This window comes from Hylobates moloch, unplaced genomic scaffold (genome assembly GCF_009828535.3).
Source record: "Hylobates moloch isolate HMO894 unplaced genomic scaffold, HMol_V3 SCAFFOLD_5, whole genome shotgun sequence".
Lineage (NCBI taxonomy): Eukaryota > Metazoa > Chordata > Mammalia > Primates > Hylobatidae > Hylobates > Hylobates moloch.
The window spans coordinates 54837612-54861181 of record NW_026652280.1 but is presented as its reverse complement, the minus strand read 5'-3'; the positions used below and the strand labels follow the sequence as shown (position 1 = coordinate 54861181).

At 41.0% G+C, this 23570-nt stretch overlaps 1 long non-coding RNA gene across 1 annotated transcript in view; it reads left to right on the top strand.

The window, feature by feature from the left end:
* Positions 1 to 22969, top strand: part of LOC116468104 (uncharacterized) — a 40108-nt gene extending 17139 nt beyond the window's left edge. Inside the window, exon 3 of the long non-coding RNA XR_004247996.1 lies at positions 22805 to 22969. This is a non-coding gene — a long non-coding RNA (uncharacterized LOC116468104). The remainder of the gene's footprint in view (positions 1 to 22804) is intronic.
* Positions 22970 to 23570: the final 601 nt, after the last annotated feature.

Below are 23570 nucleotides of genomic sequence, written 5' to 3'. Positions count from 1 at the left end.
TATAAAAATAAATATGTATTATGAGGAATTGGCTCATGCAATTATGGAAGCTGAGAAATCTAGATCTGGAAGAGCCCATGGTATAGTTCCAACCCAAGTCTGAAGGCCTGATAGTCACAAGAGCCAATGGTCTAAATTCTATCCAATCTGAAGGCAGAAGATTGATCTCCTAGCTCAATGACAGTTACTTAGAGAAAAGGAATTCCTTTTTTTCTGACAGAGTCTTGCTCTGTTGCAAGGCTGGAGTGTAGTGGTATGATCTCCACTCACTGCAGCCTCCGCCTCCTGGGTTCAAGCAATTCTCCTGCTTCAGCCTCCTGAGTAGCTGGGACGACAGGTGTGCACCACCATGCCCAGCTAATTTTTGAATTTTTAGTAGAAACGGGGTCTCACCATGTTGGCCAGGATGGTCTCAATCTCTTGATCTCATGATCTGTCTGCCTTGGCCTCCCAAAGTGCTGGGATTACAGGCGTGAGCCACCACACCCAGCCAAGGAATTATTTCTTAGCCTTTTGTTCTACTCAAGTGTTGAATGGATTTGATGAACCCACCACATTAGGGAGGACAGTCCGTTTTACTCAGTCCACTAACTCAAACATTAATCTCATCCAGACACTCTCACAGACACACCCGCATTTAGCCAAATGTCTGGGTATCCCATGACCCAGTCTAGTTGACATAAAATTAACCATCACATTCACCTAATAACTGCTTAGCTTGAATGAGTGCAAGGCAGGCCTCCTACATGTCTTTTATCTAAAACCCTGACAAGACCACTTGGTTAGGAATGCCTCTCAAGTCACAGGCATCTGGTATGAAGTAAGAGAGCTGGAGAAAAAGTTTCAAACAATAAGGCGGATCCCAGGAAAAGGAAACAGCTATTAATTTCTCTGATGGTTTGAATATGTCCCCCAAAGTTCATGTGTTTGAAATGTAATCCTTATTGCAACAGTGTTGGGAAGTGGCACCTTTAAGAGGTGATTAGATCATGAGGGTTCTACCCTCGCAAATGGATTGATGTCATTTTTGTGGGAGTGGGTCCATTATCTCAAGAGTGGGTTTGTTATAAAAGTGAGTTGGCCCTCCCTCCCTCACACTCTCTCTCTCTCTCTCTCTCAAGCCCTCTTGCCATGTGCTACCTTTTGCCATGTTATGAGGGAGCAAGAAGGCCCTAACCAGATGCAGCCCCTGGAACTGGGACTTCCCAGGCTCTAGAACTGTGAGTCAAATAAACTTCTACTGTTTGTGTATTACCCAGTCTGTAGCATTCTATTATAGCAGCACAAAACAGACTAAAACAATTTATTTCTCAAAGTTCTCTGTGTACCTTCACTTTTGATGTCATAAATAGCTATGAAATAGGTGTGAAATTTGGATGTCCACACAGTGAGAATGGTTATTTTGGAAGCTTGAAATTCGATACTCAATGGGATCCTGGGTAATTAATTAACTGGATGTGGGAGGCTTGCCCAGGATCTGGGTGCAGATTCTGAAAGTAGCACCACCCAGAAACTTCCCATGCAAACCCTGGTGGAAGTGCAAGGCTGCCCTTTTGGGACATGTCATTATCCATACTGGCTGATGCCCCTTGGGTGTTGGTGGTTAAGAAGGAGCAAAGCCTCGCAGCTGGTACTTAAAAACAGTGAAAATCACAGTCAGAACATTGTTCCAACATCTTAAAATGGTGAAAACAATTTTAACTCAAAGGCAAATTTAAGGTCACAGATAGCAGCCCCAGTCTGCACTCACTGTGAATGAGTTGGGAGCAGAAGCATCAGTTAAAGTAATTAATTTTCATGAAAAGCTTTAAAAAGAGGTCGCCACATACAACATGCGGTCTACCTCATGAGACATCAGAATGATAATACATTTTAGTTTAGTTCTTTTTGTGGACTATTGTTTAAATATAACCATTGACAGTTTCTTTTTCTTCCTTTTATAAGAAATATTTAAAATGAATGACCACTTGGTGGCTGATTTCCATCAGTATTATTCTATCACTTGACACATATCTTAAATCTCTGCCCAACTGGCTTTTGCTCAGTGTTCCTGCCTGCTCAGCCCCCACCTGGGTTGTGGGTGTGCCTAGCAGGGCTGAGACAGAACCAGAACAGCCTTTCCACTGTCTCTCAATAAGAACTCTCTCTCTAGGGCCCTTGCCTACCCCCTGCCCTTCAAAAGGGAAAGCAAACCTGTCCAGTGGGCGTGAGTGGTCATGAATTAAGCGGTGCCAAGTGCTCAGTTCTCTACCGGGAGCAAAGTTCTATGCCTCGTAGCATTCCTGGCCATCTGGGCTGGGAGATGGAGACCACTGTGGCACCAGAATAACCTTGGCCAGTTCTTTTGCAACTTCTGCTTTAGGAATTGCCATGCCCAATGCTGTGGCATGTGACACAGGGGGCACGGATGCCATGTGACCTGGAGGGGCACTGTCCTATTCTCTCACCTCTAATGCCCCTCTTTCTCACATACTCACTTAACATTCTCTCTCATAAGCTGAGGGAAGGAGCTCTTTCTTACCAGGATGCGAGCTGGGCTGAGCGTGTATGTGCACACACAGACACACACACACATACATACACTGAAAATACTTACCATCCTCACAGGAGCAAAAGCGCTCCCCACAATGGCAAGGTCAGGCTCCAACTCACTGTGACCTGTGGGGAGCAAGGGGCAGTCAGGCTGGGGAGACAGTTTGATGAAGTCTGGAAGAGGAAAGGCTCTGGGGTTTATTCTGCTGAGCCTGGAGGTTTTACTGCATGTGTCTTCAGTTATCAATTTTTGCTTTGTCTTCATAAGCAAATTTCCTCTTTCACTGTCTTTGCTGACACCAGTAACCACACATAACTAGTGGTTACTCCCAAAGACTCCAAGCATCATGTAATATACTAGCTTTATTAGTTACATTGTATTTGATGGTCTTTCGTGATTTTCCAAGTTGACTTGATACTTAAGGATTAATGAAACCAAAAAAGTGTGTGTAAGGGAATACGTGCTTCATTTCTCCTGCTGCCCCCCAGTCCAAGCTACTCGATTTATCACTAGTTTGTGCAATAGTCTCCTATTTTGTCTTCCTGCTCTGATTTCATCTCCTTCAATCCATTCTCACATAGCAGCCAAAGTGATCTTTCAAAAATGCAAGTTGTATCTTTTCTTTCAAGTAATTGAACACATATTTATTGAGCACCTACTGTATGCCAGGCAGTGTTCCAGGTGCTAGGAATATTGTGATGAATGAGAGAGATGAAGATTTATTCTGTCTCCTTATGAGACAGACACTTTAACGGCCACCACAGGTCATAGGATAAAGCCACAAGTCTTAAAATGATTGAATACAAGGCTATACCTGATCTGACCTCTGCCTCACTCCCCAGCTTCATTTGGAAACTCTATCCCCAGCTTTTTTACTTCCACCATACTGGGGTATGCCAAGATCCTCTCCCTCAGAACCTCTGCACAGGCTGTTGGCTCTTCCCTACCCTGTCACCTACTTCACTGCCACATGCCTTTCGTATCTCAGTTCACTGCCCCTTCCTCAGTGATATCTTGTCTGGCCAGTCCACCCCCCCAACCTCAACTAAATGAGGGTCCCTTCTGATATTCTTTCTCTTAGCACCCTGCCCTTTTATTTCATGACACTTATCATAGGATATGCTTCACGATCCCTATACTATATGATGACTGGTGTCTCTGCCTTCCCCACCAGACCGTATGCTCTCGCAGGTAAGAATCTGCTGTGTTTTGTATTTTGTTGTATCACTTCTTAAGTAGTGTTTGGTAAAAATTGAAGGATGAATGAATTAATGAAGCAATTTCAAAAAGTGAAAAGGACAAATGAACTAAAAACAGTTTTGTGGATATATCTTAGAAATATTTAGATTTTTACGGAATTCTTTAATTTTTAATGTTTTTTATTTTTGAGAGAATGTCTTATCCAAAATCACACTCCATGACTGTTAGGAATTTAAAAAGATCTGAGATTTTATCTATTTGCAAGCTACAAGTTAGCCTGTCACAGTTTCATGGATGCTGACAGAAGATAGGAGATTCCTGGGTCAGAGAAGATGGATTCTATTACTCACAGAACAGCAAGCAGCATGAGCATCAGTGTATTTGCTTAAATTTCCCTTCCTCTCAAGTCCCACAGAAATGAGGGGGATTGCCCCAGATGGATATGCTGCAGGAGAGCATTCCAGAGTTCAGGGAACCCAAATCTTTTACAATGGACAATAAGCATGCCTACCCTTTGCTCCAGAGAAAGATACTGTCTTAATCTTCTAAGACTATAAGCAAATTATCTTTTTTTTCTGAAGGAAAACACTATCTCTATCTGTTTGCTTTATAAATGTCCTTGAAAAGATAGTCCTGGAGAAAGACAATTACTGCATCATTCACAGGATGTTCAGAAACATTGGAGATATGTCAAGAATTTTCCCCCACCAATATTCACCCCTGATTTTTACACCATCTTGGATTCTGGTGATTTTTCCGTAGGTATGCCAAATCTCTGGCGACTCTAATTAATCTGATTAACAGAGACCAGGGCCAAATCTAATCAATTGATTTCATGTAACACTTAATTATGCCCACTATCAACAGGACAACTCCAAGCAGCAGGATGAGGGCAGCTTGTGGTACTGACCTCAACCATGGCCCCTGTGTCTCGGATCCAACCAGCTGAGCAAATTCCATCAACCTAAAGGATTTAACTTTAAAAGTCAGGTGACTTTCTCCTTTGGTTTCCATATTGACCTGTTCACTTGGCTGAGGAATTCATTCAGGTACAGCCGGATGTTTTACTGATTGCTTAGACTTTGCTTTGACAAGAGAGGAAGAAGTGTAGGCCAGTTCTCTCATCACTAAAAGCCCTGGCCAGTGAACTGAGGCTGATTTCAGTGCTTTCAAGACCCAAAGTGGTGTCATTAATCTCTTCAGCTAAGACAAATTTCATACCACCATTTCTTTCTTTCTTTCCTTCCTTCCTTCCTTCCTTCCTTCCTTCCTTCCTTCCTTCCTTCCTTCCTTCCTTCCTTCCTTCCTTCCTTCTTTCCTCCCTTTCTCCCTCCCTCCCTCCCTTTTTTTTCTTTTCTTTTCTTTCCTTTCTTTTCTTCCTAACTTTCCTTTCCTTTCCCTTCCCTTCCCTTCCCTTCCCTTCCCTTCCCTTCCCTTCCCTTCCTTTCCTTTCCTTTCCTTTTTCTTTTTTTCTCATTCTTTTTTGAAACAGGGTCTGAAGAATCAGACCCAGGCTGGAGTGCAGTGGCATGATCATGGCTCACTGCAGGCTCCAGTGATCCTCCTACCTCAGTATCCCAGGTAGCTAGACTACAGGCATGCCCCATCATGCCTGGCTAATTTTTTTTTTTTGGTAGAGACAGAATTTTACCATGTTGCCCAGGCTGGTGTTGGACTCCTGGGCTCAAGAGATCTGCCTACCTCAGCCTCCCAAAGGGCTGGGATTATGGGTGTGAGCCACCACACCTTGCCACTGTACTATTTCTGGTCGGATGACTCCTGTTGTAGAAAAAGCTGGCCTCAGGGTGGGCACAAATAACATATCCACCATCTCTCTAGGAATCTCTCCCAAATACCCAAGGGTAGCCTCATTTTGGAGAGCTCTCCATAGTCATATGAGAGCTATGTAATTTACTGGTGATATTTGCTTTAACATCTGACTTGAAGTTTCTTATGGCCACCCCTGAGGTACCAGATTCCACACAATTTGTCTGAAATTTAATGGACTTCTTGTTCTCCACCAGGTAGCTCTAACAAGTCCAGCAAAACAGCAGGGTGGGGGGCATTGCCCAGTTCGTGTACCTTCCCTGCAAACATCCTCACACCTCGCCGTGTTTTTCTTACCACTATTTCCATAGCTGTCACTATTTCCATACCCGGCTTCTATACAACAAGTGTAGTTGCAGGAGTGTTCATGGTTCCCCTAAGAGGGAATCATTGCTTACAATAGATGCCCCTCTGCCTCCTCCTTCAGGTTGGACCCATGGGAGTTGGAGGGCCCCAGCTGTCCGTGCTGTCAGCTTGGGATCCCATTTGGCAGGTGGACCTTAAGGCTCCCAGTTCAGTTCCCAGGTCCTTGTTTTTGGCCTGAGGACAGTCAGTCCAACCTGTCCTGTTGGTCCATGCTGCCAGACTGGAGGTGTTCATCTGCTTCATGGGATGACTGAGTGACAGCTGGGAAAAGAGTGATGAGGAAAACATCCAGAGGTGTTGAAAGGGTGTTTTGCAGGGGAGGTGCAGGAACTGGGGCTCTTCCCTGCTGTTTTGTTAGAACCATCTGGTGGAGAAAGACAGACACAGAAGTCAGTTAAATTTAAGGTGCTTGCATCAGGTTGAGAGAGTTACACCAGGGCATTTTCCTTCGGGATCAAGGGTCCAGGGAAGTTTCTGAAAGACAAGTAGTATTAGTCTCCCTCACTGCTCCATCCCTCCTGGATTCCGAGGTGTTCTCTTCTCCAGTGCCAAAGTCGTTATTCTTCTTCCATGACCACAAAACTAGTGTGTCCCATTCCAGGAGCTATAATATCACCTTAGAAATATCATCCTGTTTTCATACTCATGCCTTTCATTCAGAGAGGTCAAACGTGAGAAGGACAAGAGCATTTTTATGAAACTGGCAGAGACCCACCATATCCCCTACTTTGGCACATGTGGGCCACTGTAGGGGACTCAGTGAGTAGTGTACTCAACCAGGCAGTCATCATCCTTATGCCCTCTTACCATGTCAGTCCAACAAGAACACCCAGGTGGCCAAACTCAAATCAAATTTAAGTCCTGCAGGCCCCCTTCTGCCTGTGCCTCCACCCAGAGGGTGATCCAACCAGGCTTACCTAGTGTTGTTTTGGGGGGACTGAAAAAAGCATCATGCCCAGGAATGGTCAGGAAAGATCCAGAATTTTCAAAAGAGGCTTATGTAAACCCGCATCCCTTACATCCTAATTATTACCCAGGAGGTGAAAGAGAACATAATCCCTTCCTGGGAACAGCCACATTCAGTGGCCAAATTGTCTTAGGAAGGTATATATACTAGAAGAAGGTGATTGAGGTAAAGTCAAAAATATGAAAAAGCCTTTCCCAACTCAAAATAATACCATATACCTGTGGGTGGCATGGAGTGTAGACTGTCTGTTGAATACCTTGACCACTAGCCTATAATTGGGTAGTTTTTGTGATGAAAAAGTTTACCATTATCAGACTACAAATGGTCCAGAAAGCCAAAAACATGATGCATCAACTTCAAGGGTTATGTGTAGCCTTCCTCACTGGGAGATAAAAGGATCAAGGCAGGAGTTACAAATTCTTTTGGCAGGAGTCACAAATCTGGCATGCAGTGGGATCTTCTGCACCAGAAACATAAAGTCCCTTGCTTTGTCCACAGTTCATGATGGTGGCCATGTTGCCATGTCTGGGAAGATGAGAGATCACGGTGGCAATGGTGGCAATCTGGACATTGCAGACCCCATCAAAAGCTTGATTGCAGCCCGTCTCATCAGAGCACAGACCCTTACTGTGGGCATCTATAGAAATGACCCAGATGGTTTGATTAGCAGCCATGATATGTTTCCACATTTCATGATCCCAGAGTGGGGTGTCTTTAATCTGCCAGTCTGTAGTTGTCTAAATGGCAGACTGAATACCTAAGCCATTGGCCACAGTCCAAGAGTTAGGAAAAATATACTATGGTTCATCAAAGGGAGTATTGGCTAGAGCTATGGGATGGGTTTGAGTTCTGCCCACCAAGCAGAGCAACCACATCCTGGTTCTGCATAGCTGGCAGGGAGTTGAACAGCTGTTGGACACCATCAGGTTTTAGCTTAGCTGAACCATCAGTGAACCAGGCCCAGGCACTTAGGGGAAACTCGGTGAACCAAGGGCCTCACTGAACCCGTGGCTTTACTTCAGGTGGCAGAACGGGGAATAAAATTTTTCTCAAGGGATAACTACTACTTTTTGTATAAAGCCAAGATGCTTCTGGGACCAGGCTCACTTCATACATTTTTGGCAAGAGGGGCTTGTTGGGCTCTTCTTACCTTGTTGGTCATTGAGTTCTAGTTCACTCATGCCAAACAAAGAACTGTCAGAGAGTTACAAGGCCTCCTTGCATCAGATGTTCAGTTTGGACGACAGCCCTACAGCAATCTCATAGCTTCTTTCCAAAATGCATGTACCTGTTAATCATGTCAGGGAGGTAACAGGTCAAAAACCCCAAGGGGCATCTCTGAGTAGAATCTGCCTCCCTTTGCCAGAGACTCCAATAGGCAAGTTCATCAGTCACGGGGACTCGTGGCTCAAAGTGGCCTCATTAGGGTTGAGGGCTCCCCAAAAATACAACCAATTCTTTACATGTGGCTCTTTCTGACTGGGAGAATCCCCTTTGGAACTTATAGGATGGGGAAGTACAAATATTTAATGTATGTATTGCTATTAGACATTCAGAGGTAGAAGCAACCACAGCTCCTGCCCAAAGACCCCACTCTCAACATCACCTTAGCTTCTCCCATCTACTGTGAACCTCACTCCAATCCCATCGATTGAATTTGGGTTCTCCCTTCTCCTGTGGGACCATGTGTAATCGTGACCTGGGCAGCTGTACTTAACAGCATCATAACAATTTTATTCCTTCTCCTCACCAAAGTTCCCCTGCACACTCATATGGGTGCATGTGGTCTTTGATCTTGCTTGGGGACAGACAGACTGCAGCCTCACTCCTAATCATCTTTTTCCTTAAAGAAGCTGAGGTCAGGACAGGGAGAGATTGAGGGATCACAGTATGTAGGGAGAGAGTGGCTCTGAGTTAATAAGTAAGGCTTTGCATTTATTTTCATCTGAGAGTGGCCATTTGCTCTGAGCTCAACCAAACAAATTTGTATTGTCTTCAATCCACCTAAAATTCTATGTCCTCATTGATGGCATCTTATGTTTCAGCTTTAGGGACTCCTGGACTCGGCAGGGACAGCCATATTGCCTTTTGGCTGGGGCCGTGGGCTTGCTGCCCCATGATAACATTTCTTATAAAATTTATATATTTATATATATAAATTTCAATAGCTTTTGGGATATAAGTGATTTTTTGGTTATGTGGATGAATTATGTGATGGTGAACTCTGATATTTTGGTGCATTCACCACCCAAGTAGTGTATGTTGTACCCAATATGTAGTTTTTCTTTTTATCCCCCACTCCTTTGCTACCCTGCCTTGCTTCTCTGTCACCAATATCCATTATACTACCCCCATGCCTTTGCATACCCATACCTTAGCTCCCACTTATAAGTGAGAACATGTAGAACATATTTGGTTTTTCATTCCTGAGTCCCATGGTAACATTTCTTCCTCCTCTTTCCTGAGGGAGAGTGAAAAACAACAAATGCACAATTTGGGTGCTTGGTCAACCCTACCTATTTCTGCTCATCCTCTAAATGTTCATCAACATTCATTACTCTCCACTTGCTTACCACTTTAGTGAGTGCATTCTACCAGATCTCAGGGGGTCTTCACATACTCCCAAACATGCCCAACAGGGTCCTTTTTCCTCTCATCCCCAGTACTGTCAAGAACTGAGGCGAGGTCTGAGATTTTTGCCATATTTCTCCATTTCACAAGTGAGGGACCAGAAAATAGGGCAGGCATGGATATGTTAGGTTGCTCGTCAATGTCACACAGTAATTAAGCTCTGAAGCCAGGATTTGAATCCATGCAGTTGCAAGCTGACATGGCAGCCTACCAGTTTCAAGGATGCTGGCAGAAGACACGCACTCCTGGATCTCACAGCATGGCAAGAAGCAAGAGCATCAGCATATTTGTGTCAGTTCCCTTTGCCCCCAAGTCTCCCAGAGATGATACGGATGGCCCCAGATGGATGCCTATACATACAGTAGTTTGTATTACAGGGGAAGACTCTGGGATTAAGAAGCCCAAATCTGTCATAATGAACAGTAAAAGCAGGCCTACAATTTACTCCAGAGGGAGTCCCTATCTTTTTTCTTCCAAGGCTCTTTGCTTTATAAATGCCCTTCAACAAATAATTCTGAACAAAGGACAGTCAGTGCCCCCATTTGCAAGATGTGCAGCAATGCAAGAGACCCAGGGTGAATTATATCCCAGTAAGCACTAATAATGGGTAATGGAAAGAGCTTGTTGAATTAATGAATGACTGAACAATCCAGACCTGGGTTCCAGTCTCAACTCTACTGTTAACATCTTTGTAATGTTGGGAATGACTGAATTTTAGTTTCTTCATATATAAAATGATATATTATTAATAAGAATAAGCTCTTTTCTGAGAGCTTACTATATGCCAAACACTGATCTAAGTGCTTTTCACCTAGAATATTATCTTATTTATGATAACTCAGGAAATAGAAACAAGGATTTTTTCCATTTTATAAATGAGGAACCAGAAAATGGGGCAGACATGGGTATGTTGTTGCTCGTCCACGTTGTTCAGCTAGTAAGTCCTGAAGCCAGGATTGGAATCCATGTACCTCACTCCAGTTTCAGTGGTTTTAAGTACTACCCTCTGCTCCCTACACGAGTTCTAATAACAGTATCTGCCTCTTTGGGGTGTTGTATGAGGATTGAAAGAATTGTTATGTGCTTAATAAAGGATGGTATTCTTTCTTTCTCTTTCTTCCTATGGTTGCTTATTAAAACAACCCCTCACTCAGTATCTTGGAATCTTCTTTTTTAGAAATGGTGATTATTACTTCACCAAGTAAAAGTGGAAAAATATGTCTCCCCAGCGAAAGGGGAGACAGGCTGAACAGTGAGTACAGTGTGGTGATGGGGGGTTAGCATGAAGGAATTAAACCCAGCCCTCTCCAGGTTGAGGAAGAAGAGCCACCCACAATGGTGCCTGGACCCCCAGGTGTCTGTGAAAAGGCTACAGAGCTGCAGATGCTGGCTCTGAAATGCTTCTTCCTTCATCAACTCCAGATGAACCAACCCACAGAGAGCAGCCTGAAAGACTGTCTGAGAAATATTCAGAGAACTAACCATGAGGCCTCTAATTCATAGCAGCCTAGAACAAGCAGCATCTCTCTGTGCTCTTGTCTGGGTGTTGTTCTTGAGGTAATCTGAGCTGCCTGCTATCATCACCATATGTAACAGTCCTGGCCTGGGGCTCCACTACAGCTCCAGAAAAGAAAAAAAAAAAGTCTTGTGGTTTCAAAGGCAACTTGGCTCAAAATGTAACTTTTAAAAGCCTATACATTTAGTGAATGTATAACAACTAAATTTGAAACATATTTAATGGAGATATATTTATGTGCCATTAATTCTCTGGGAGGGTAATTTATGCATCCCTGTGTAACGTTGGCATTCAATAGATATTGACGTCACATTGCTTAGAATCATTTCAAACAGACACTTGGGCAAAATGAGTAAAATGACATTTGATGGATTTTATGATTCAATTATTCATTCCCAAGGTATGATTTTCTTTATAATTACACGCTTTTTAGATAAATATGAAAGATTTTTGGTGTGGATTCAGAAATCTTAAAACTCTCATTGCATTTACTTGGCAATGGCCCCTGCTGGGACAAAGGCACTTTATTATAGATAAGTACTGTTAACCGGGCTGGAATGAAAACTAGAAAAGAATAGGCAAGGCACGCTCTTCCCATAGCACTTTCAATTTGCAGGTCCTGGGAAATCCTAAACCCCAACTAGAGAGAATGAATAGAAGACTCTGTTGTGCTTGCTACTACTTAAGAGAGCTAGAACTGGTCCAAGCCAGAGGAATTATGTTGAGATTGTGCTCAGAATAGTACTTTGTACCTACCATTGTTACAGCACCTCTTTGTGTCTTGTTTCTTTACTGGCGTAAAACCCCTTCCAGTTCGTGGGCTTCTCGAGGGCCATGACCAGATCTAAGTCATCTTTGCATTCTGGCAACTGGAACGGAAGAGGCTCACAACGCAGGCTTCTTCTTTTAGTTCTGGCCACCTTCTTGCTTTTGCCATTCACATTGCTTTTGCAAAAGGTCTGCATAGCTACTTACCTTGTTTTATGCCCCTGGTTCTTTACTTATGTTCTTCTGTCTACCCGCAATGCCGCATTCCCCATAGGTAGCTCTGTAACTTTTCTACTTGTCTTTCAGAACTCAGCTCAAACGAAATTTTAGAGGCAGTGACCTGACACAGATGAGAGGGAGTGTTGGTGAGGCAGTCTCAAAAATATGGGTTTTTTGGTTGGGCGCAGTCTCACGCCTGTAATCCCAGCATGCTGGGAGGCTGAGGTGGGCAGATCACTTGAGGTTAGGAGTTCAAGTCCAGCCTGGCTAACATAGTGAAATCCCGTCTCTACTAAAAATACAAAAATTAGCTGGGCGTGGTGGCACGTGCCTGTAATCCCAGCTACTCTGGAGGCTGAGGCGGGAGAATTGCCTGAACTCGGGAGGCGGAGGCTGCAATGAGCTGAGATCGTGCCACTGCACTCCAGCCTGGGCAACAGAAGGAGACCTTGTCTCAAAAAAAAAAGCGGGGGTGGGGTGTGGGGTGCGGGGCTGTTTTCATGTTTTCTTGTCCAGGGTGTACCTATTTGAGAGGATGGTGCTGCAAACCACCTATTCTAAGAGAAACTTTTTAGGTCCCTTCAATTCGTTTCCTTCTGTCTTCATTGGCATCCATTTGCATTTGGATGACTTAGTTTCCCATCTATTTTGGTTACAGGTAGAGAAGGTAGTGGGAAGCTTACAATAAACATCAGGCTCATAAGTTGATAGCATGCTATGTATATAAATCTTTCTTTGAACTTGGCTAATGTGCTTTTATACTATATATGAATGTCTTATCTGATCTACTTATCTATCTGTCTATCTCAGGCTCTGCAAGCTTGATTAATGTGAGTGTGCCCCTGAGCCATCCATTTGTTCTCTAGGTATTAACAATGTTTCTGACAATAAAATCCTGGGGCTTGGTGAATACTTCTGCTCTGTGGTGAATTGTCTGGGTGACCAGCTGGCTGTCTCTATGTGCCAGCCCTTTACATTGCAGTGTGGTATGCATTTTTCCTAATGGATCTACAACAGTAATCTAATCTAATGAACAGAAAGAAACAGGTTTAACAAAATACATAAAATAGAATAATAGAAAATAAATCAACAAAGAAGGTGCCCGTCTGTTTTCTTTTTTTTGTGAGTACTTAAGAAATTGAATTGCTAAATGACTGCTATATGTCACAGGTTGTTAACATGTGTTCACAGATAATTACTAAACCAGCAATCCATTGATAGTGCACATCTCAAATCAGAATGCCAAGTACTTTTTTCCAGACTCTTGGAACTCTCACCTGGAATCTCTGAGCATGTCTGAAATAGGAAAAGAATTAGGACAGTGAAAAGGGAGGGGATTTTGTGAGGCAGATTTACATGGAGCTGCTGGTGTGCTGTGCATCTTATGACTTCCCTCAAAAGGGTGGGTGGGTGCATCTGCCTCCTGACCCTGAGAAAAGTGAGGAGACATTGCTGAGACCTAGAGAGCATGGAACTTGTTTCCTGAAGTTGGCTAACCTAAAGGATGGAGTGCTGGGTAGCAGGAAAGATGGCTGCACCTGGGAGGTCCCAGCATACAGCATTATCTTCCTGACAGCAAGTGCAAAGAGCAGGTGGTACATTGGGGTTGGCCACAGCACTTCCCCAATTTGCTGGGCAAAGTTCCTATGTTTTCCATTAGCCTGATGTTTGTACATTTCCCAAAGCCATTGCAGAGAGAACCTATCTGGGGCTGCTTTTGTTGTTGTTGTTATCTGTTTGCTTTGTTTTTTTTCTTTGTAAACTTTTGAGAATAAATATGCATATAAATTCATATATATTCATGTGTATTAGTCTTAGTGAATTAAATTCATATATATGTAAATATGAATTTCATATTCATATATGAATTCAATTAGATTCATATACATATAAATATATATACACCCCTACAATGAAGCACATAGGAATTTTAAATTATTAAATATTTAACACCTACTATGTACCCACAAGAATTAAAAATTAAAGCAAAAATAAAAAAAAAAAAACAAAGTGGCATAAGTACGGAAAGAAAAATTGATAAAAATGTTTTAGTGGTCTCAAAATCTGTGAATCATTAGAATTCTAGAGGAAGTTCCCAAAATAATACTCTGAATGAAATATTTTAAAGTATCACCAAGAGTCTTAATCTTAAGAACTTTGGAGATACTCTGTCTCTTTAGTTTTCTTTAATATATGCCCTTGAAAGAAATATGCCAGTGCAATAAATGTTGACTAGAACATATTGGCTTTGCAGTTATGGTTTGCTATAGAATTAAAGGTAAATTCTAATGAACTGTGCAGAAGTATGACCTCATAACTAGGTAAGTAATGATATGGTCAATACCAAAACACAGTTCTCAGAGACAGCTGAAGCTTCAAGTTTGACATTTTATTTCTTTGTTCCATGGGTTTATTTTTTGAATTTCTTAATGACTATGAGAGGAAGTAAATTAGTATCCTTAAATATCCATTGGCTAAAAGCAGTAGCCATTGAAGCTCCACTAATGTGTTCAGTTTGCTTCGAACAATGCAAATAAAAAGCAGAATGTTCTACCCTAAAAAATTATTAAACATTTAAAAATTTAGAAGGTATAAAATTAACTTTTTAAAAATGTACAGCTCTATGCATGGATATGTACATATTAATGTAGCTACCACTAAAATCAGGACACAGAGCAGTTCCACCACCCAAAAATATTTCCCTCCTGCCACTCAAAATCCTCCTCAACTCCTGACCCCTGGCAACCACTGGTCTTTTCTGCAGCCCTATAGTTTTGTCTTTTCCAGAATGTCATATAAATGGAATCACACAGCATGCAATCTTTTATGTTTTGCTTCTTTCTCTTAGCATAATGCTTTTGAGATTTATCCATGTTGTGTACATCAAGAATTCATTCCTCTTTATTGCTGGGTAGTCTTCCATTGTGTAGAGGTACACAGTTCATTCAGCCACCTGTTGAAGGACATTCGGATTGTTTCTAGTTTTTGACAGTTATTAATAGACTGTACGAGTTTTTGTGTGAACATAAGTTTTCATTTCTCTAGGGTAAATACCTAGGTGTGGGATTGCTGGGTTATATGGTAAGTGTATTTTAACTTTATAAGAAGCTGACAAATAGTTTTTCAGAGTGGCTGTATTATTTTGCGTTCCCACCAGCAATGTATGAGACTCCTGGTTTCTCTATATCCTTACCAGCACTTGGTCCTATCTTTTCGTTTGTTTGTTTTTTATTCTAGTCATTTTAGTAGGTGTGTAACAGTGTCCTAGTGTGGTCTTACTTTGCATTTCTCTATTAACTAATGATGTTGAATAGCATGTCTTTATTTGTCATCTATATATCTTCTCTAGTAAAAGGCCTATTTAAATATTTTGCCCATTTATGCATGTGTAAGTGGTGTTGTTTCTTTTGTGGAGTTTTGAGAGTTCTTTGTATATTCTGAATACAAGTCCTTTGTAAGGTACATGACTTGTAAATATTATCTGTAGCTTGCCTTTTCATTGTCTTAACGATGTTTTTTACAGAGCAAGCATTTTTGTATTTGATAAAGCCATGTTTGTCTCTTTTTTAGAATAGGTTGTGCTTTTGGTGTCTTATTTAATAAGTGTGCATAGCCCAAGGGTTACTAGGATTTTCTTTTGGAAGTTCTGTAGTTTTATATTTTATATTTAGATCTATGATCTAAATTTTTGTTTAAATTGTGAGGTACAGGTCAAGGTTCATTTTCTAACATGTGGATTCCAACTGTTTCAGCATCATTTGATGAAAGCTACTATGCTTTCTTTAATGAATTGTCTTTGCACCTTTGTCTGAAGTCAATCGGCCATATTTGCGTGGATCTATTTCTAGACTTTCTATTGTTGTCCATTGATTTATGTGTCTAGCTCTTCACCAATACGACACTGTCTTGATGATTGTCACTTTAGAGTAAGTCTTAAAATAGGTTAGTGTGAGTACTCCAACTTTGATCTTCTTTTTCAAAATTATTTTAGCTATTCTAGTCACTTTGCTTTTTTATATAAGTACATGGATCATAGGTGTACAGTTTGCTTAACTTTTGGAAAGTGAAAATCTCATGTAATTACATCCAGATCAACACTGTGTATTATCAGCATCCCAAAAGTCTATTTCATACCCTTGGTGAGTTATTACCTCTCTACTGCTCACTACCCACATTTGCCCATAGAAAACATTAATTCTGACTCCTACACCAAAGATTGTATTTGTCTGTCTTTGAAATTTATACAAATGGAATCATGCAATATATTCTCTTGGATGTCTGTGAGATAAGACATCTCTGAAATTCATCCTGATTATTACATGTAGCATAGTTTGTTTTTTGCATTGCTGACAATAGTATTAATTTTTAATAATACACCCTAATTCATATATATATTCTGTTTTAATAAGAAATTTGGATATTTTTAAGGCTATTAGAAATATTGCTGCTAAATCAAACCACAATGAAATACCATCTCATACCAGTCATAAAGGCTATTATTAAAAAGTAAAAAAATAACAGATGCTGGTAAGGTTGCAGAGAAAAGGGAATGCTTATACGTTATTGGTGGGTGTGTAAATTATTTCAACCATTGTGGAAAGCAGTGTGGCGATTCCTCAAACAGCTAAAAACAGAACTACCATTCAACCTGGCAATCCCCTTACTGGGTATGTAACCAAAGGAACATAAATCGTCCTACCATAAAGACACATGCACGCATATGTTCATTGCAGCACTATTTACAATAGCAAAGGCAAGGAATCAACCTAAATGGCCATCAATGGCAGATTGGATAAAGAAAATATGGTATATATGCACCATGGAATACTATGCAACCATAAAAAAGACTAAGATCGTGTCCTTTGCAGGAACATGGATGCAGATGGAGGCCACTATCCTTAGCAAACTAACACAGGAACAGAAAACCAATATTGCATCTTCTCACTTATAAGAGGGAGCTAAATGATGAGAACACAAAGAGGGGAACAGCACACATTGGGGCCTACTTGAGGGTGGAGGGTGGAAGGAGGGAGGGATCAGAAGACATAACCACTCAGTACTAAGCTTAGTACCTGGGTGATGAAATAATCTGTACAACAAATGCCTGTGACACAAGTTTACCTATATAACAAACCTGCACATGTACCCCTGAACCTAAAATGAAAGTTAAAAAAAAATTGATGCTAGAATGTATTTTTACATATCTTATGAATATATGCATACATTTCTGTTGAGTTGCCTAGAAAAGAAATCGCTGGGTTATGGAAACGCTTATGTTTAGCCTTGTCTATATTGCCAAACAGTTCTGCAAGTGACAGTCATAAATGTAGTCAGTAAATTTAGTCAAGTTTAGGATCATAAGTTTGTTTGTATTAACCTCTTTTTAAATATTTCCAGAATCTGTAGTGATAGCCTCTTTCTTGTTTTTAGTATTAGTCATATGTTTCTCGTTCTCTTTTTTCTTGATTAGTCTTGCTAAGTATTTATTAATTTTAATAGTATTTTCAAAGATTTGTTGTGTTTTTTTTCTATTAGACGATTCCTTTCTATTTCAATAATTTCTGTTTTTATTTGTATTTTTCTCCCACCTACCTCCTTCTTTCTCTTGGGTTAATTTGCAGTTTTGCTAACTTGATGTGAATACCTGTGTTAGGGATGGTAAGTTTTTTTTTTTTTCATTTCTAGTTTATGCATTTAAGACTATAAAATTCCCTCTAGCCTGTCTTTACTTGCAATAACATGTTTTCATCTAGGGTCATTTTCCTTGTGCCATTGTTGTTGTTGTTGTTCCTGCTTGTTAAGTGCTTGTTTGAAACTGTCTGCTTAGCCTTTATTTTTGAAAGCTATTTTCCTTGTGTACACAATTCCAGGTTGGCAACAATTTTCTTTTAGCTCTTTAAAGACATTTTTGTTCACTGTTTCTATTGAAAACTCAGCCATCGTTATATTGTACCTCTCTGAACATCATGTGTCTGTTTTCTGTCTGTTTATAAGATACTCTTTTTAGTGTTTGTGGGTTAGCTTTATCTGTATTTATTTTGCTCAGAATTTGTAGAATTTCAGTTTACTAATATCTTTTGCTTGTTTTGGAAAATTCTCACAGTGTCTCTTCTGTTCAATTATCTCTCTCTTTTATAGACTACAACTACACTTATGAAAGTTATTTTCATCATGTTTCATATGCCTCTTAAGATCTTTTTCTGTGTTGTTTATTCTTTCCATTTCTCTGAAAAGTATCAACCTGAATATTTTCTACTGATATACATTCCAGATCACTAATTTTTTCTTCTGCTTTGTCTAATGTGCTTTTAAATCCAACTAAATTTCCATCCAATTGAATTTTTAATTTCAGTGTTGTATTATTAAACTCTGCGTTTTCTGATGATGTTAATGGATTTCAGTAGTTGGATGAAATTTTCCATCTTTTTGTCTATTTTGATTATGTTATTTATAGTTATTTGAAATTTTATGTCCAATAATTTGAACTTAAATATTTGCCTTTGAGCCTGTTTCTAAAGTCTGTTTTTTTAAACTGTTGTTTTTGGTCATTTGATCTTGTATTCTGGCATGCTTGGTAAATGTGACCAAATGGCAGACATTATAATGTCTGCCAAAAAATTGTAGATGCTATGGATGACATCTCCCTGTAGAGAGGATTTAATTTTCTTCTGAGAGGCATATAGACCACAGGAAGATTATCTTGATCTATTGGATTTGGATTTCAGATTCAATATGAGGGTCTGTGAGAACTGGTCTTTTTTAGATTCATTTTTATTCCTAGAGCCTATCCCTTCAAGGAGCTCAAGTGTGAGCCTGGTATGTTTATTAGAGATTCTCTTTCTTGGCAGGCTATGAACTTCAATTTTTTCCAGCACCATGAGACTACTGAAATGTCTGCTTAGATTTTTAGCTTCTTAGCAGCTGCTTTTTACTTGTTTTCTTGGCAACTTGCCTCACACATGTGCAGCTAGAAGTTGGAAAATACCTCCAGGAAAAATTGCACATATAATACCCACTTTACATCTCTGCAGTTAGCTTTTCTTTCAGATCATGAGTCCTCAAGTTGTAGCGTCCTTGGTAGCCCTATCCACCAATTTTCAACTCCCCTGCCAATGAGACTGTTAGAAACTCTTGGCTGCTGATCTTTGTTCAGCATCTATGTTCCACAAAGCAAATTGGCAAATGCCCTGAGGGTGGCAAGTAGAAAGTAGTGTAGTGTTCACTTCTGTCTGTTTTTCTTCTTTCCAGCATTTTGGTCTTTCAAGATCGAGGGACATTTGGAAGACATAATGGAACTCCCACAGGAAAGAGTTTATGTAGATTGCAAGAAAACCCAGGGATGATGGTGAGGATTGAGTGGCAAATAGAGGAAAAATTTCTAAAATTACAGAAGTTTCAGCTAGATGAAGCCTGGGAAGGGAGCCTCAGGTAAATTCACAAAAATGCCCATGAGAAAGAAAGAATCAGTTTTGAACATCTGCTTGGCCCAAAGAGTAAAAAACCATCTTAGGGCAGTCCTAATTTACATAAGGGAAGAGTTTTCTTATTCCTTTTTTTCCTCCCCTTTTCCCACACTCCAACCTATACTGAATTAGTAACAACAAATAGATAATGTGGACGAGAGTCAGGGCAAAAAAGAAAAGAAGGATCCGATCCTCCCTTCCCACTAAGAGGCCAGCCTGCATTGTGTTTGTGTCAAAAGTAAACACAATATCGTGGAATTACCTATATTCTAAAATAATTCACTAGGTTTTGCCAACCCTGCTTCCAGTGGGTAAACAACTGTATCACTGAAGCTCAGGTTCCAGTTGGCTCTCTGTGGTGGCTCTATGGGGGCTCTCGGAATGCAGTCTGAAAGACAGAATGGTTCTTAAGTCTTAAAGCCCTATCCTGCCTGAAGAGGAACCTTGAAGAACAGAATTGAGCCCAATATGCTGATATATTCTTTTCTGAATTCTAAACTTTTTCCATTCTTGCCTTTTCAATTCTATCTCATTTCTAAGCATAAAATAAATATAGCACTGAAAAAGGTGTTTGTGTCCCAGTGACAAATATAATCCGTGTAATTGTTAAACGGGAAATTCCAGAATCCCCCTGTGGCCTTGCCTTCTATTAGGCAGGAAGAAGCATTCCCCCAAAGACAGACTTGATTAGAGCCTCGTGTCCCCAGAGGGCCTCACTGGAAGTTAGTCTTTGGAAGTTCTAGCATAAACATACTCCCACCCACCTGGCTCACGTACAGGCCATGAACAACTTGGCTTTTCTTCCCAGCAGAGCAATTTCTGTATGAGTCACTTGTCTCCTTATTTGGGACTTTCTGCCTCAAGGGACCTTGAAGATCCATCCAATACTGTACTGAGAATGCACTCAGCAAACAATGAACAATAGAAAACCAACGAAAAAGACAGTCTCCTCCTCCATGTGGGCCTGGTACTTAGTTCAATGGAAACCAATAAACTAGGCCAAAGTAACACACAGATGCAAACACACAAGGGAATATGTTAGAAGATGAAAGTTTGTCTTTCTGAACAAAGAGACGCATCAGTTCAGGTCTAGAAAACACAGTGTCCCAATGCTGGGAAGTCTTGGGCAATCTTCCATAGGAGCAGTCATAATCCCTAGACACAACTTTCGCTTCTGGAGCTGCTGCTGGAGAGCTGCCTGTTAGGTACAGAATGGACACACTGCATAGAGCCAACAGTTGAGAAGAGAAGGCTAAGCAAAAAGACACAAGAGGTCTCATGGTGGTAGAATGGAACGCACAGGCTGTGGCCTTTCCTATAAGCATCCTTGGCTTGGTCCCAGTGTCCTTAGTGAAAGTTTCAAAGTTTTGTCCTGATGCATTTCATATCACAAATTATTTGGCTCTCTGCCTATTTTCAGATCACCATCATGGAGGAACTTCAACATGAACTAGAAATATGTCCCTTCACAAGCCAAGTACAGTAAATGAGTTTTTATGCTTGTGGAATATTTTTAATATTGTGGGATAAGAAGGGCCTTTCCTTTTCTATCTTAATTTTCTGACTATGCAAACCATTATTAGTATCTTGGGGCCCCTGGAAATAGCTAAGGTCCCTATTGATGCTTCCTTGACCACGGACTCACTAACATTTATCTGTCTAAAGTGAAAGGTATCTCTAATGATCCCAGCTGACATTTATTCAGTGCTTCTCACTCAGCGATCCCAAAAGCTCTACAGGCTGATTTACGGGCTGTCTGTGGAGTGGAAGTGAATGGTAATGACCACAGTGATGATGATGGTGATGGATCACCCAGGCTCTGGTATTTGATATGTCATGTTGTTTCTGGGGCGTTTCCAATTTCCTGAACTTCCTGGTGATTAGAAGCGTAAGAGAGTGCTCTATCCATTTCATCTTGCATTTCTCAGTGGAGATGACTCTGATTGGAGCCTTGGGAGGCCTTAATTCTCGGTCCCCCTTACACAAATTTTAGTAATGAGCAGAGGGCAGACATTTTGAAATGCTACAGAGTTTGTCTGCATCTCTCCTCTTACAGAACATGGAGATGTCCACTCACCTCCTCTTTTGGAGTGCCCTCGGCCACCTGAAATTCTCTGGGGCTTTTCTGCTCCATGGAGAAAAGGGAGGAGGCAGAAGCCCCGATAAACTGTCAGTTTAGAAGGTTTATGGTGACATAATCAGAAACAGTGCTTTCTAATTTCTTTTTAAGCCATAGGAAGCCCTGCTCCCTTTTCAAACAAAATCCTTTAGGGTATCAACATGTGAAGCAGATAAAACTGAGCTGTTCCACCCCAATCCTTCACCCTCACCCCACATTGTGGTGGCCCCTGGGACCTGGATGGAAAACCTCTGGCTTCCTGGGGTTCTGGGCTGTGATCTGTACATAGGAGACCTGAATTTCTTTCTAGGGCTCCTCACAGACTTTTGAGTAAATTATTGAATATCTATGTGTTGTCTTTGCCCCATCTCTAAAATAGAGACTAAACAGTCTTCATTGAATATTACCATTGAGGCTTTTAAAGGTAGGGTGCAAATATGCCTGAACTATAGTAATAATAGGGGCAATATGATTTCAGGCATAGTTCTGAATGTTGTCCTTTATAACCTAATTTAATTCCTATAACCTCTCTATGGGGCAAGTACTATTAAATATTATTGTCTCCAGTTTAAATGGTGGAAACTGAGGCACAGAGAGGTTATACAAATTTCCCAAGGTCACTCATCTTGTAAGTGGTGTAGGCATGATTCAATACCAGGCAGCCTGACGCCAAAACCCCTTGATATGAACTCCTGATATTTGGTTTTAAAACTTGTTTGCATATTAAAATTGCTTAAAGAATTTAAAAAATTTCAGAAGACGAGGCTGCACCACAGGCCAATTAAATTACAGTCTCTGGGTATGGAATATTAGTGACAGCATTTTTAAAAACTTCATTTATGGGTTGAGTTGGGTACCCCCAAAAAGATATGTTGACACCTTCAACCTTGATACTTAAGAATGTGACCTTATTCCTAAATAGGTCATTGCAAGATGTAACTGCTAAAGTTAAATGAAGTCATATTGGAGTAGAGTATGCCCTTAATCAATATGACTGGTGTCCTTATAAGCAGATGGCCATGTGAAGTTGGGGCCTGGTGAGTTGTGAGTGGCCTCTGATTAGAGCACAGCAGAGCTGGAGAAGAGAGTGTATGCAGAGTGTACGCAAAAGAAAAGAATTCCAGAATGGTAGGTGAAGGCAATTTTCTTTGGCTTCCAACTTCCCATCTTCTCCTGCTTTCCCCTATTTTTCTAGTCTCCATCTCAATCTTCTTTGCCACGTCATGCATGCCCTTGAAGCATTAGAATTCCTTAAAGCTTCATGGGAGAATGCCATGGGATGATGAAGACAGAGATTGGAGTCATGCATCTGCAAGCCAAGAAATGTACAAGATTGCTGGCAAACCACCAGAAGCTAGGAGCAGGCAAGGAAGGATCCTCCCCTGAAGGTTTCAGAGGGAGCCATGGCCTTGCTGACAGCTCGATTTCAGACTTCTGTCCTCCAGAATGGTGAGACACTGAATTTCTGTTGTTTTAAGCCATCCAGTTCATAGTATGTTGTTATGGAAGCCTTGGAAACTAATACAGCTTCCTGTCAAAATATAGACAGGTTTGAGAACCACTGCTGTATTTTAATTTCATTTCTTAAGAACCTACTGTGTGGATGGGGAAAATCCCGTATTAGATAACTTAGTCTTGCTTAGGGCTGGTGCAAGTCATTTGTCATCCTATGCTAGTACTGGCTGTGCCACCTTCTAAGGCATGGGCCAGTGTTGATCAGGTGTATTTGAGAAGGAAGATGGTTGGCATTAGGGGAGAGTTAAAGAATCACTCCCAATGCTGCTGTTCACAAGGAAAAGTGTAGTGGTGAGAGTGACTATGGGTATAGAGTAAGAGGTGACTGGCACAGGAGAGTTGAGGATGGAAGGGTGCAGAATGAAGGTTTCCTTTACAGCCAGCACGGTATAATACTTCAAAAAAATGGTCATGGGAGATAGAGCACATTCAGTAAGGCTACCTGC